Here is a 10,281-nt window from a genome sequence, read left to right as displayed (position 1 = left end):
ATGGCTGAAGGCGGGCACAGTGGATGGCAGCTTGCTCAGGACCTCATGCTGATGGGGGAAAAATCTCTACCCACACTCCGAGAATCTGGTGAGTGAAAATGATAAGTGCCACACATCCTGAAGTGCTTGGTCCTGGGTACACTTCACTGTTCTGACCATGTTGGGGAGGAGGAAGTTTGGGGTCCTCCATCACCCCTAGATCCCCTCCTTGATTTCCACCACCTCTTACAGCCTCAACACTCCAGTTGTGAGTGATTTAGCCTCAACACTCCTCAGTACCAAATTCTTGACTTTCCCAGTACTTTCCTGAGCTTGTATGGATTGACCCTTTCTCCATTCTCCACAAGACAGTGGGATCAAACTCCTCCCCAGGATGATCCCTGGAAGTTTTTATGCTTGGCAGTGACCCTGGTGATGTTTCTGTTAGTCACGACGCTTGGTGTGGTCCTGAGAAATGGTGAGGTGATGAGGCCAGTGGGAATGGTGATCAGAGGGAACCGGGTTCTCCAGCTTGCAGTATTCGGGGGAGGGACCTGTGAGTATGGAGCAGGTGTGGGCAGTAAGCTGTGGGTGTGCTGAGTTCCCAGGCATAATGGTTTTAGAAGGAAACTTTCCACATCCTAGCTTGGAGGATTTTGAGAGTTGGCATAGAATCCATCAGGGGTCTAAAGATATAGGGCATTTCATTTCCTCCTCCCTCCCTCACCATAGTCTTGCAGTTGAACTATCAGATACAGGAAGAGTTGAATCAACTGAACAACAAATGTGAGTGCTGATTGGAATTGTGGCCTCCTTGTCCCCACATACTGGCCCTTCTTCCTTCCAGGTCTGTGGCCAACTTTTCTCTATGAATCTCTTAGTTACACAGGGACTGGCAGACGCTAAGCACAATCGAGACATCTTTCAGGGAGAACTGTTCCGGCAAATGGAGGCCGTGCAGGCAGGAAATGGTAAGGAGATAGGGGTTTGGAGTTTGGTTTGTGGAGAGTGAGTGTTGGGAGAAGGATGTTATTCTTTGCCACACTAACAGTAGCAGTTCTCACAACATATGAGTCTGCAAAGGACGTTTTAACTAACTCCCTACTCGTAATAGCTATTAACATGAGCTTTAGGCACCCTGCATTGAATTCCACTGCCTTCTGATAATGCTTGCCACTGACATGGGGCAGTTGGGAAGCTATTGAACTCCCTGTTGCAAAATGTCAAGGATGCATCAGGTTGGTTGGGTTCAAATCATTTCACTGGGTTGGAGTTCGATTCAGTGGCTATTGCAGCTCCCAATGCCAGCAGAATCAACCTCTTTCACTCTCCTCCAGGATCCTCCTGCAATCCCTGCCCCAAGGCCTGGATGGCATTTGAGGGCTCCTGCTATAACTTTACCACAAACGAACTCAGCTGCTTTAAAGCCAAGGATCAGTGTATCCAGGAAGGAGCTCGCCTGGTCATCATCAACAGCCAAGCAGAGCAGGTAGGGGAGGGAAAGGATGCTGTGAGGACCCTTTTCCAAGGAAATACAAGGTCTTGTTCCTGTCTGTGTTAGTTTCCTGGCTACTAAAATAAATACCATGCAATGGGTTGGCCTAAACAATAGGAATTTATTGGCTCATAGTTTTGAGACTAGGAGAAGTCCAAAATCAAGGTGTCAGCAAGGTGATGCTTTCTTCTTAAAGACTGGTGTTCTGGGGCTGGCTGCCCATGAGTGATCCTTGGTCCGTGGCTTCTCTGTCACATGGCAACACTTATGGTGATGTCTTCTCCTTTCTCTTCCAGGTTTTGTTGACTTCCACCTTCTGGCAGCTCCCCATGGCTTCTCTTTCCATGTCCAATTCCTTTGCTCATAAGGACCTCAGCCATATTAGATTAAGACCACCCTCATTCAATTTGGGCACTTCTTAACTAATAACATCTTCAAAGGTCCTATTCTCAAATGGGTTCATAGCCACAGGCCAGGGTTGGGACCTGAACATGCCTTTTGTAGGGGAAATGATTCAGTTCCCAACACTGTCCCTTGTAGGATTCAGCATAAATCCTTCAATCTGCCCTTCATGATAGTCATCCGATGTAATGACATGTAGACTTGACTACCATTTTTTAATGTCCTTCTTCTGAGAAATTAAACATGGTGGCTGTTCTGTCTGGAAGGCCTTTCCTCCTTTAAGCTACATGGCCAACTCCTGCCCCATCACAACCCAGATCAAACACTCTTCCTCAACAACCTTCCCCTCTTCTTCCATCGCAACACTGGACTGGCTTCCAGTTCATGGGTAATCACACAGGCCAAGGGCTGTTTCTGATCCATCACTGAGTCCTTTATGCCTGAAACCAGGCTGGACGCATAGAAGGACTCAATATTTGTCAATGGAGTCAAGTTGATAGGCAGTACCCTTCCTAGTAGGTAGAGTCCAAACTCCTTATCCTTTCATCCAGTGACCTCCTATAATACACTCTGCTACCATTTGTACAGGTCTTAACATGGCACTACACTGTGCTCTTATTTACTCACTGGACCCTCAAGTCATCCTAGGAGGTAGTTGCTATTGAAGTCCCCATTATACAGAAGAGGAACCTGAAGATCATAGGTGTCCCTAATTCGCCTGACCATAATCATGATGGAAATGGACGTGTATCCAGAGGTTTCCATCAGTGTTCTCATCTGCTTCATTGGACAGCATCTCTTGCCTTAGAAACTCTCTGGTCTTATTCTCTTTCATGTTCCAAAGCCCCCACCCAAATACCATATCTGTATCCAAATATTTCTTGACTAAATATGTCTTCTCCCCAAGTAGAAATTCCTGAGTACATCTCAAGAAGTTACTTACTGGATTGGCCTCACAAAAAGGTATGAGAATGGCCCCTATGAGTGGCAAGATGGCTCAGCTCTCACCTACACGTGAGTGTCCCTATTGGAACTCAGACCCCCTTCACTTCACCCAATCTGTCCCATTGGAGTTTGAGAGAGATTTTCTTACAGATGATTTCTCAACTGCCCCAAGGGCATTTTGGCATAAACCAAACTTCTGCCTGTCACATCCCCTCTTATTATATTTGCTATTATTGTGTGAGTTACAGATGTGTGTATTTGTAAACAGTGGATTAAACAACATTAAACAGGAAGTTATTCATTGCAGGAAGTCTTAGTAGCTTTACTATGTTTGAGAGAGTTGTTCATCCTTAGGAGGGGAAGAGATAATATGTCATTTGATAAGCTAATTGAGATCCCAAGCTCTACTGGTCATATCCTCTGGAGACATTAGGATCCTACAAAGCACACTTGAGGAAACATGGCCTGGAGAATCCAATCTTACCTCCTCTGTGGTATTCAGTGACCCTTACATTCTGCTTCTCACCTCTCTATGTATATCCTAGATCTAGTCTTGCCCTCTGTTCTGGTTTGCTAACACTGCTGAAATGCAAAGTACCAGAAATTGATAGTTTTTTTATAAAGGGGACTTATTAGGTTATGAATTTACAGTTCTAAGTCCATGAAAATGTCCAAATTAAGGCATCAAGAGGTAGATACCTTCTCTGAGACAAAGGCCAATGGTGTCCAGAACACCTCTGTTAGCTGGGAAGGCACGTGGCTGGCGTCAGCTGGTCCTTTGCTCCCAGGTTGCGTTGCTTTCAACTTCTGGTTCCAGTGGCTTTCTCTTTAAGCATCTGTGGGTTCTCATTTAGCTTCTCTGGGGCAAACTCTGGGCTTCATCTCTTACCTTAGCATCTCCAAACTCTTTCTGTGTGCATCTCCAAGTGTCTTGGTCTGTGTCAGCTCTTGGCTCTCTTAAGGACTCTAGTAAACTAATCAAGACCCACCCTGAATGGGCATGGTCACATCTCCATGGAAATAATCTAATCAAAAGGTTCCACCCACAATATATTTGCCCCCATAAGACTGTATTAAAGAACATGGCTTTTTATGGGGTACATAACAGATTCAAACCAGCACACCCTCATTGACCAATGCTCTACTTAAGCCCATGGTACAACACTTCTAAATGTGTATTTGATATGGATTTAGGAAACACCTCTACTTCCCAGTGATACAAGGATAAAATCTAGATTCTTTAAGATGGCATTTTCAAGACATGCATACTGAGAACCATCCATTGTCACGTCTCCCTCCCCCGCACTCCTAAGTCCTGTCCACATCCTTGTCTTAAGCTAAGTCCTGGAGGACTCATTTTTCCTAGCATTGGCTTACACTATCCTTTCTCCTCTGCCTTTGCTCTTGCTACATCTACTGCCTAGGATGCATTTCTTTGTCTGGTGAAGTGAAAAATGTGTGCAGAGCCCAAGACACATGTCCCCTCCAGGAACATCCTTCCTGTACCAATGATCTATTAGCCAAGCTCTTTTCATTCCATAACCACAATCTATTCAGATGTTTTTTATTACTTTCTATATGGTCTCCCTTTACTTTTACTTGTCTCCTCCATCGGACTAGCTTCCACTCGAGGGCAGAAATGAAGTCTGGACCATCTCTGTGGTCTAGCACCCTGTACAAGGCTTTGTAACCAGCAGGTGCTCAACAAACAGTTTTGGAATGAATGGGTGTTGCAAACATTTCAGGATACATTTTTTGCATTGAACACCCACTGTATGCCAGACACTCAAATGTGTCATATCCTCAAACAATCCCATTAGTAAACAGAGATACAGGGAAGTTAAGTGATGTGTGCACTTGGGCTTCATCTATCCTATCTGCATTGCAAGAGATCGGACCAGTTGATTATTATAAAATCGTGGTCCTTAACTGGAGATGATTTTGCCCCCTAAGGACTCTCTGGGCATATTTTGGGTGTCACAACTGGGGTGGATGCTAATAGAAATTGGTGGGTGGAGTCCAGGGATGATGCTCAATATCCTACAGTGCACAGATCTGCCCTCCCACAACAAAGAACCCAAATGTCAACAGTGTCGAGGTAGATAAATCTAACAATAGGATATAGCATGGATTTTTCCATTTCTTGGAATTTCACAAGTATCCTAAAGTCTATTCAGGGTGGAGTGCTGACCTTTTTCTGGGTCCTTGGGGGGTGATATTTACAACTGTGCATGATTTAATGAGCCTTACCCATGCCTCACGGTTAAGCGATTTGGCTGGTGTTATATGTTTATTTACAGCAACTGGGTACCTGAAATATTGCATCAGTTTGACTGTGTCTACATGGACCTGTCAGGCCACTGGGACAGTACTTTTGATCATGAAGATTCGTCTTCCTCTTGGATCTGTGAGAAGCCTCAGATCTGCTGAGCTTTCCCTTTTCCCTGTGCCCTGGAAAATTCAAGGTTCCCCTGATGTGTGACCGCAGCACAATTTCCCAACTTCTCTGCAAAATCCAAGTCTGTCTGAGCCCTAGTAGGCTCACTGCCCTCTCTTGCCTCCTCTCTTAAATTGGTAAGATAATTGTCCCCTTAAACCCAGTTGAGGAACAAATAAATGACACTGTGATGACACTTTCAGCAAAATAAAGCATGTAAAACCTTATACAGGATGAATGATCCAGTTTTCTGATATAAGTGGTATAACTAAAAAAGAATGTGAGATTGTCATACAATAAAAGGTTTAAGTGATATAAATGAATGTATGAACCTTGTTCATATTTTGATTTGAACAAATCACCTAGAGAAAACCATTTTCAGGCAATCACAATAATTGACTATGGATTTGGTATTAAGACATATTAAATGATTTTTATTAATTTGTTCAGTGTGATAATGGCTTGGTAATTAAATATAAAAAAGAAGATACATATTAGATGTGCATATTTAAGGCATTGGGGTTAAAATATTTAGTGCCTGGGATTTTCTGTAAAATACTAAAATAAGTTAATAGTAAAGGGATATAAATGAAATGAAATTGGCCAAATGCAGGAAACTGTTGAATCTGGGATATAAGAATTCATATTTTTCTTTTACTTTCATGTATGTTGGAAATTTACAAATTAAATTTAAAGTAGTCAATATAGTTCACCATATTTGCCCATTAAAAAGGAAAACATGATTTAAAGAAGAAATTTTGCTAACTGGAAGTAAGAGAAGTGGCTTACCCTATGTGGTAGATTGAAGCTGTTAGGTACCCCAGAAAAGGCCATGTTCTTTGAATCCGTTCCTGTGGGTGTAGGCCTATTGTGGGTAGATCTTTTGATTAGGTTACTTCAATTGAGGTGTGATCTGCTTCATTCAGGGTGGGTTGATCCCCTTGCTGGAGTCATTTATAAGAGGATAAACACATACAGAAGCTAAGAGATGAAATTAAGAGAAACTCATAGAGAAAAGCCCTGGAGAAGCTAAGAGAGGACCCACAGAAGCCCAAAGAGGAGACCACTGGAACCAGAAGCTGAAAGCAACGAAACTCAGGAGTGAAGGACCAACAGATGCTGGCCATGCGTCTTCCCATGTGACAAGGTGTCCCGGGTTCCAGCTGCCTGTCTTCAGAGTCCAGGTATCATCCTGTTGATGCCTTGAGTTGGACATTTTCATGGCATAAGAACTGTAAATTGTAAGTTAATAAATCCTCATTGTAAAAGCCAATTCATTTCTGGTATATTGCATTCTGGCAGCTTTAGCAAACCAAAAAACCCGTTCGTGTCCACCAACATGGTAGTGTAAGATGCTCCAATGTGCTGTTCTGTACAGAATCATTAATCAGAGGCTGGGTAGAGCCAGCCAGGGTGGCGATGGTTGTGTCCCAGGCACTAGCAGGATTTCTGAGCTCTAGGAGCTGGTCCGGAGCCTCCTGGACCAGGAGAACTGTCACCTGAGCCCTGAGACCTGGGCAGGGGCAGGTGGGGGAGGAGAAAGTTTCCTGGCACTGGCCAGCAGCTTGGAAGAGAAGCTGAGCTTGTGTTTCTGCCCCTCACGTCGGGGCACCAAGTGTCCTCAAGGGCAGACTCTTGCAAGGGAATGAGATTTGGAATGCCCTGTCAGATAATTGTGGACATCTAATGCCTGTGGACTGGAAGTCATTTCATACCATAACCTGACTTTTGCTTAACTCTGAACCTCTCAGAAAAAGGGAAAAATGACAATTTGTTCTTTGATACATGAGATGATGGGGAGCAGAGAGAATAGCTGGATGTGCATCAACCATTGTCAGCATTAAGTCCCTCTTCACTGCAGTTCAGGTTATTGGCGAAATCAAAGAGATGATGCCAAAATCGCTAAACCCGGAAGACGATAAAAACCCCAAGACAGTCAGATCAGCTTTCAGTGCTTTCACAGGAAACCCGAACCCTAAAGACATCTAGTCCAAGCAGTTATGAAGGGAGTAAAAAGGCTCCTAGTGTCTAAATTAAATGAAATTCCTGGAAGAAATTGAGACTATCTTTAAGGATTATTCCAAAACTGGATGTAGCTGTTGGCCCAATGGGGTGAACTTGAGTTGGAGAAGGAAGTGAAAAATAGCTTTATTTCTGTTCTTCTTGAAGTGCAAAACAAACAGAAAGAGCACAAAAAAAAAAATAGAAGAAAAAGATACTAAAAAATAGCAGATTTCAGAACAACAAGACCAAGAGAAATCATATGCCTGGGCACATATTTGGCGACAGTCATTCCTTTTGAGAAAAAAAACATCTGTCGAAGAACTTCAAATGTTAACAAAATTTCTTGGTGTCATGGAAGAAGTGAAAAAAAAGTTCTGAGCTTGTTAACTGATTACATACTGAAAGTTCTGTGGCTTCCATAGAGTGGCATTACTTCCGGAAAAGCTTTATCTCCATAAGACTACGAGCTAGAATTCCTATAGCATTTTAGAAAATAGTTTTCCTGTTATTGAAAACACAGCAACCTTAAACTTGGGTTTGTGATTCAGTTTTAATAGAGCACAACTACACATATTTATAATATAGAACCAAGAGAAATAAGGCACTAGTTTGAATTCTAGAGATGGCTTTTGTTAACCCTATTGACAATTACGAACTTTTCTCATCTCTCTTAGTAGAGTAAGGGGGAGTAATATTAATTGTCCGTGTGTGTTTATATTTTTCATCAACTGGCACTGCACTCATTTGAGTTTTTAAGGCTTTCTAGATCTCAAATGCACTGAAAAGCTAAATTAAAGCCTACAAATTTATACTACAGCTATTCTTAAGTGGTGGAAAGAGCCAATCCTGTTTTTTTTAAGAGAATTGTTGGTAAAGATTTACCTACCAGTATTGTCCAGGGAGATTTGAAACTTAAACTTGGGCTGTTCTTGAAGAAGTGAAACCAGAATATGCATAACTTTAGATAATACTTAGTGAACAGAGAAACTATTGGAGATGATTGATTTTATAGTCTGCTGCTTGTCACCATTGTTCAAATTTTGTTCAAATTTTAACCACTGAGTTACCATTTGCTTTCAGAATCTCCTATGGTGTAACTCTAATTGTTTAAATGTTTTGTGTCATGTGTCTGTGAAGACATATACTTTAAAAAGAATTTGTATCTTTAAGTGCTTAAGAAACTGTATGCTACAACATTGCACCTTTCCAGTTATTACTGTTATTTTTTATTCATGCCTGAGTATTCTCCTATAGCACTAATTCCAGAAACAGCTACATATGGATACATTACTAGTCATTAAACACTTGTAGATTCCAATTAAGTCAATGTCATTCAGTAAATGTAGAAATGAAAGTAAAAACTGGCAGAGCCGTCTACCTCAGAACTCCTGAAAACAGTTAAAAGCTTGCAGTTACTGAAGTCGGAATCAAGAAAATGCAGTTTTAAAAAGTGGTGGGAGAAACTCCAGGAGCATTTGCTGGCCCCACCCCAGCCTGTGCTCCCATCATGGGTCCCTGGCTCTGCTCTGGAGGGAGCAGAGAACCTCTTTGCCCTTACTGGGGTGCCTGTATCATTGGTGCCAATCTGTGGGGTGGCAGCCTGAAAGACTGAACCAGGAAACTTGTCTCACCCTCCCAGGACTTGCCCCACAAGCAGAAGCAGCTTGCAGACAGCTAAAGCAGTGTAAGAAACAATTAAGTCAAAGTGGCGTGGGGAAAAGGATTCCTGTTTTAAGTCATACAATGGAGCACCAGGATGGGGGGAGAGTCTATTTCAAGGAGTAGAGGGAGCTTTTGGATTCCTGTAAACAGGACATTCATAAGGCCACAAGCAAACACAAGCCCAGGAAAAGTTGCAGGCCCAGAAAAGACAGATGGGACCCTGAATTTCACATTTGCTTTGGGCTGCTCTTCTTGATCTTGAGTATAGAAGGATATTTAAAAGAAATGAATATAAGTCTAAAGATAAAAGAAGATTGTCAGATGCAGCCACAAAAAATGTGTTCAACGTGAGACACCATAGAGGTAAAAGACAAGTCACAGTCTTGAAAACTGTATTAAATCATACAAATGACAAGAATTCATGTCCAGATATAGAGAAATCCTATGTATCAATAGGAAAAAAAAAGGGCAACAAAATTTAAATGCATGTATCACAAAAGAATAATATCAAAGACCAACAGACACAGGAAAACATGCTCTGTTCCAAATTAAAACCACGATAAGATACCCTTTTACAAAAGATCAAGGAGACAACGATGGGCAACATGAAAAGGTTTGTCTGTAGAAAGTGTGGGTGAGGCTGTGGAGCAGTAGGGACTCTTATACTGTCAGTGGAAGTGTATATTCACATGACTTTCATCAGTCATCTCACCCACATCCGATGCAAGGTTCTTTCCCCAGTCATGGTGGATCTGAAGATTCCTTCTCTCTCTGGACGGGTTGTTTCCTCTTTGGATGTCCCTACTCATTAGAAAACCCTTTCTCCCATGGAGTCCTAAGTCTCGAGTGCTCACCCCCTATTGTGCAGTTCAACAATCTCAGAGAATGCCCCATTTTGTTATTATTATTGACACATACGCTTTCCTGCCCCAGGTTCTTTCAGCTATTTTCTCCGCCTGGAATATCTCCTTCAGTTCTCCACTAAACAGCTCCATCTTCCTTCAGCCCAAATTGTCACCTACCCAAGAGACACCATCTGTGATCACCATTTCCAATATCAGTCTTCTAATTTTTAAAATCACACTATGACTTCTTAAAAAAAAAAACTATTTGTTCACAATCATGTCGCTACCCACATAGGGGCACAAACAGCATTCACTTGGTGTTTATCTTGTCAGCATGGTGCATGGCACAAAATAAAATTTCTAAGACATGAAATGTCCTTAGAATTTTTTTTGCCTTGATCCCTACAGATGTTTTAAAGACTATATATTTGAATTGAGAATGGGATCATACCCATGTCCAAATATTCTATTTCATGTATACCTTTTCAGGTAATGGATGTTTTCCTTACTTT

The 10,281-nt window shown here is 42.1% G+C and overlaps 1 pseudogene; it reads left to right on the top strand.

Moving 5' to 3' along the window:
* LOC119520213 lies at positions 1-7,480 on the top strand (annotated as a pseudogene).
* The last annotated feature ends 2,801 nt before the right edge of the window (positions 7,481-10,281 follow it).

This window comes from Choloepus didactylus, chromosome 25, assembly GCF_015220235.1.
Source record: "Choloepus didactylus isolate mChoDid1 chromosome 25, mChoDid1.pri, whole genome shotgun sequence".
NCBI classification, from domain to species: Eukaryota; Metazoa; Chordata; class Mammalia; order Pilosa; family Megalonychidae; genus Choloepus; species Choloepus didactylus.
The sequence above is the reverse complement of the archived record's forward strand: the minus strand, read 5'-3'. Positions and strand labels throughout refer to the sequence as shown.